The 5911-nt window shown below is 30.8% G+C and overlaps 1 pseudogene; it reads right to left on the bottom strand.

Moving 5' to 3' along the window:
* Nucleotides 1-1216: 1216 nt before the first annotated feature.
* On the bottom strand, nucleotides 1217-3912 carry LOC114730768 (BAHD acyltransferase At5g47980-like; annotated as a pseudogene).
* Between the last annotated feature and the right edge of the window lie 1999 nt (nucleotides 3913-5911).

Here is a 5911-nt window from a genome sequence, read left to right as displayed (position 1 = left end):
AAGGGATTAAAGTTTGACTAATGACCATTTGAGTAAACAAGTGAGTTAGGTTATGAAATTTGGTGACCAAAGAGATCTTATTTTTCTCTTTAAAATGAGAGGTAGTTTGCCCAATTTCGATAACCGAGCATAAAGTTATGCCTTTCTAAAATTAAGCAAAAATAAAGTAAAAATCCAAAAATGACCAAATGAACAGTAAGATTTTCAAAGAAAACTGGACTCAAATTTCAAGGCAACCAGTCCAGAAACTATTTTTTCTCAAAATTTTATCCAAAGAGCTTTTCATAGAACTTGGAATCACTCAATTTCAATTTTTCTACAATTAGTTATGAATTTTTAAAGTTGGTAAAGATTTCAGTGAAATGTGAATAGTGCGCAGAAGCATTCTATGACTTGAAGTCGCAACCTGAGAAGTTGAGGTCGCGACCTAGAAGCACTAAGTCGCTACCTGAACTGGGAAAATGAAAAAGTTTCAAATTTTTAAGCATTTTCTCATACTTAAGGGTCATATAAAGTTTCAAACGTGATTTTTTATAACTTGGAGTCTTCACAAGTGATTCCAAATGCTTCCGCAAGGCAAGTTATTTGGTATAAACATAAGATGTTACAAAATCCACTTGAGAATGTGGCAGTTCCTTAGTGATTTTTTGATGATAATTAGAGGTATGTAATTGGAATTAAGAGTTAAATAGAGATCTTAATTATCAAGAGGAAGTTGTGAGCTCTATACCCCAAGTGGTTCAAAGTGAGGTGCGTGTGTGGGTCCCTTCTTCCATAGGGGATGCGTTTTAAATTGTTAAAATAAAAAAATACTCCTAAGATCCTCAACATAGGATTTAGCTAAAGAATTAGTTTTAATTCTAAATGTAAGACATATTTTTCATATTTACCATTTCCCCACAAATCACATATATCAATATTCCCTCAGCAAAGTGATGAGTTCTTTTCCTAAATAAATGTATTTTAGGAAAAATATATCATATTTATTATAGTAAATAATTAAGTTAAGAAACTTTATTAATCTAATCAAGTTAGTTAAACATATCTTACATTAAAAATCGGATTAGCATTGTTTTTCCGTTTGATTAATCATATCATGCCGAAACTAAATAAAAATCAGATTATAGCTTCTATTGAGGTAAAGAAACTTCATCACAAGTATGGCATAAACATCAATAACAATTAACAAGTTTTTCTATTCATATCACTTATAGTATCAGATCTTGTACAAAGCCCGAGGCCCAGAATCTAGTTGTTTACAAGTTGCCAGAGGACTTGGATCCAATATAGCATAACCAAGAAGCTCAGGGTTGGTTTCCAAATGAGCCATGAACGGTTCATCCAAGGTAACCCAAGCTTCTATTCCATCACCAAACCATGAATCCACCAAAATGACGAGGTTCATATATAAACAATGAACCATACGAGCCAATGCTGCTAACCGACAAGGGCTTGCCCCAACCAAAGTCAACCTCATAGAACCCAAAATTGCTCCAACTGCTAAACCCTAAACAATCAACTTCTTCTTCTTCTTCATTTTCTTGATCACCTATCATTATTGATTTGATATTCAGAGACTGGACCACTGTTGACTTCCTATAGTAAAGTTACTTTGCATGTTTTCAATGAACTTATCGTCTATTGTCGATAATGCTTTCCTTAGTTTCTTCACCAACCCATCTAATCTTGTCTCCTTATTATTATTCTTGTTGTCTGCCATGTTGGACTTTGCAAAAGTTAACCAGAGAAGATTTCCAATGGCGTTTTCTGCAGGACAACCTAGGTTGGCTTCATCGTCTTTTATTCTTTTACGCAGGTTCACCAGTTGACTCACCAAAGAAGCTCTTTTCAATTGGGTACTCTTGTTGCAGCAATCTGAGTATGTGTATATATATAGAGGAAAGTAAATCATCAGAAGAAAAGGTGAACATAAATTTTTGAAATAAAAAACATACAATTTTAATATATTACTTTCAGTCTTTAATATAAGACATGATTGACTAATTTAGAGAGATTAAGAAGGTTAAAAAATTACTTAATTACAGCATAACTTATAGAGTTAAGGTACATCTAGCATCCCGGCCGAAGTATTTTCTTTGGTGCATCCAGTACTTTAAAGTATTTTGTAATGCATCTTACACCCTAAAGTATTTTATGTTATATCTAGTATCCTGAAGTATTTTTCAGGTGCATCCGAGATACAATAATTGGCCATTTTTCTTGTACACAATAGAAAAGACAAAGCAGAACAAAGTGCGCTTTATTTATATGGAAGTCGCATCTTTTCTGTCTCTCTTTGACCACTCCCTCTAGTAGTACTTGCTGCTTTTAGAAAGTTTTTTATTCTAAATGTAATACCCAATGTGAATTTTCTTAAACATCAATTATTTAACTATAGCAATTATTAATTAAGCGGCACATGAATTCATAAAATAATTTCAAAAGATTTTGAGAACTAATGGAAAACTTTATAATAGGTGATGCTTTACATGAAATTTTCGATAAATCATACTACCTCTGGTCCTAAATATAATAGCTTGTTGGATATTCATTTTGGTTCTAAATATAAGATTCCAATACACTTTGTCTCTCACATTTATTTATTTCCTCCTAAAATAGTGTTCATGGTGATTACATAGGTTAAAGGGTTTCTATTCTAATGTACATGATTAAGGATATATATTTTAAGAAAAATAACACTCATTTATTATAAATAACTAACTAAATTAATTTTTTTAATTTTTGCAAATTAGTTATCTAGCTTTTATATTAAGCACAGAAGATAGTAATATATATTTGAAAGTAGATAAAAATTGGCAATCTAACTAAAGTCTCCTCTCTATCATAACCAGTATGGCATTAAAATAAAAGCAAGACTCACACCAAGTTATACACACAATAACAACAAAGGTCAGCTTTTGGGGAGGGTTTGATTTTCAAATTATAATCCGAAAGTTAATGGCTAGTAACAATAACTTAATTATTTAATTTAAACAAAACTGAAACTACATAATTAAATTAATTAAATCTACTTGGTAAAACCATTCATCACTTACCAGATTGTGCGTTGGACGCATCCATGAAAGACTTCCACAAAATTGCAGAAACAATCTCCAGACGCGTAGGATTTTTCACCATATCATCATCATCATCACATACTGAAGAATCAACCATTATTTGGACCTTGAGTTCAGCTATGGCAGAATTACTGAACCAGAACCTTCTTGTCACAAACTTTCCTTTCTTAAACATAGAACCCCACATAGCCATAGACGATTCTCTGAACCACAAACTATCATCACTATTCATCGGAAACAAGGAAGACGCCATCAGTAACTCTGGTTTCACCACTAGTTCCTTGTGATTTTCTTCAGTAGCCATACTCGTCCATACCTTGAGAAATCTGCTCAGTGAAGCCCCATCAAGAATCCTATGCGAAATGCACAAACCAATAGAGATTCCACCACAATCAAATACATTGACTTGGATGTTACTAATGTAGGATCCTACGTATGATTCCATGGGAATCTTAAGGTCACAGGGAAGAAGTTTATGCAGTGAGACGAGGTCAGGGTGGGTAAGGAATTCAGAAAGAGAGCAATTAACTTTAGCTTCGATGAAGTTGGCTCCTTCATCGTTACAGTGAATGGAGAAATCGTCTTTGATTTTTCCGGCGAGAGGGCAAAAGAGGGTTAGTGTTTCTGATAGAGACTGCTTCAGAAGGTGAAGGATATTATTCTTAGGGTTTTCTGCTGAGAGGGTATGTGAGGGATAGAAGAAGATAATTGGAGCATAAGGAGCAGGAATGAGATGATCCAAGAGACAGAGTTTGAAGATTCCTAGGTGAGAAGGTGTTGCACTCGAAGGTTTGGTGTCTTCTCTGGAAATGATTTCTACTTCGACTTCTTTCATTGTTTTGCTCTTGTGATGGACGAACTGATCACTATGAATATCTAATATGAAGGAATATATATGTGTGTGTGTGTATTCTGTATAAAATGTGATTAGATCTTGTTAGTCATGAATATCTAATATGAAGGAATGTGTGTGTATTCTGCATAAAAAGTTATTAGAGCTTGTTAGTCATGTACATAATTATAGGGCAAAGAAAAAAAATTTTTTGTTATTAATATAAGCCACCTCATTAAATTATTATATAAATATATAATTTTATTTTTATTTTATTTTCATGTATACTTTTTTAAAGTTTATATATATTAAGAGTAAAATGAAAAGGTTATTAAATTTTGAGAATGTGTTTTAAGATTATAAATAAAATCAATGAAGTAGATATCTTTTTTTGTTTTGGTGCATGACATATTCTAGTGGTTGCGTCAAAAGTATACGGATATAGGCTATTAATTTATTTGACTAATTATGGGTGGAAGAGTCCCCAATTCAATGGATCTTATCTAGAAAAATCAAGTTTTTTGGCCATCGAGAAAAATCAAATTAAATCTCAATAAATGGAATATAAAAACAAATTGAAATCAAGCTGTCTCGTTTGACATTTGATGTACTGGCTAGTAGGTAATTAATGTATTTTGAATTTCTGGTTTATATATAATCATTTAGTCCAAAATATCCGTCCATCTCTCAATATCTAGCTCAAAAAAAAAACAAAGGAAAAAGAAAAGAGCCTAAAATAAAATTTAAATGAATAATTAACTTGTCTTAGCTAAATATATAAAAGGAATTATGCCAAGATATGGTGGAGATTTGTAGCAAGCATACTTTTTTGGAATTTTTGTTTCAAAATAATTGTCACTATAAAACTTCATTAAGTGTTGACGTAGAAATCTCAAATAATTTGTAAGACAGAAATTAATATATGTGATAAACAATATATATCAATATGATTCTTGAAAGAAAAATCTATCGTATATATTATATATATACCATTCCAGTTCCAAATATAAATCACTTGTAGTATATTTAATATTTGTTTATCCTGATTTTACTCCTATTTAAGAATAGAGAAAGAAAACTTTAATAAAGATAAAATTAAAAAAAATTGTCAATTTAATATATTTTTTGCTATAAAAGAAATGTGTTACAGCTTACAAGTAATTTACATTTAGAACTGAATCAGTGTAATGGTAATATTTCATGAACAACGAAAGAGGAAGAATTTACACATTGCTTTCACTGGCATTATTTACCAATTTAAAGAATAATAAAAAATATATGAAACAATAATATCAAGTTAGAATTTATTATTTTTCTACAATTTTTTACATTAATGAGCTGCCAAAGGACGTAGCTAGTTGGAGGCTGATTTTGCAAGAAATGGAATCTTACTAGAGAATGTGCGCCTCCCCCTTGATTTGGTTTATTAGGAAAAAGTCAAATTTGCGACTTTAAAGTAATCGATGTGTCCATGAAAAACTCTTTAAAATATTAATATCCATTATATTATGAATATAATAATATCTTTGTGGATGTCCATATATCTCCCATTATTTCTTATAATTTTCAATATTTCCCATAATTATCTCCTATTATTATATAATTTATAAATTCTATCAAAGATGTAATGTTATACATATAAATAGAGGCAATGTATAATGTATTGAGTATTTTTGAATGGAATGAGAAATACTCTCTTGTTAATCCCCTCTTCTTCTTTATTATTCTTCTCTATTTCTTTCTTTATTTATAACACTATCAGCACGAAGCTCTAACTAAGGTACGCATGATATACCTTTGATCCTTAACATAACTTTAGAATATCACCTCTATGATTTTTTTCCTAAAATATCATATGTTCTATTCAAATGAAAATATCTTGAACATTGTATATATGGTGTTTCAAAGTATTCGTATCTGTAATCATTCTTCTAGGATAATCTGAACCATTATATGGAATTGAAAAGATCTTTTACTATTGTTTTATACATTGGGTTCCATG

The sequence above is a fragment of the Neltuma alba genome, unplaced genomic scaffold, assembly GCF_004799145.2.
Source record: "Neltuma alba isolate B1F8T4 unplaced genomic scaffold, ASM479914v2 tig00002512_pilon, whole genome shotgun sequence".
Lineage (NCBI taxonomy): Eukaryota > Viridiplantae > Streptophyta > Magnoliopsida > Fabales > Fabaceae > Neltuma > Neltuma alba.
This window is presented reverse-complemented; position numbering and strand designations above follow the sequence as displayed.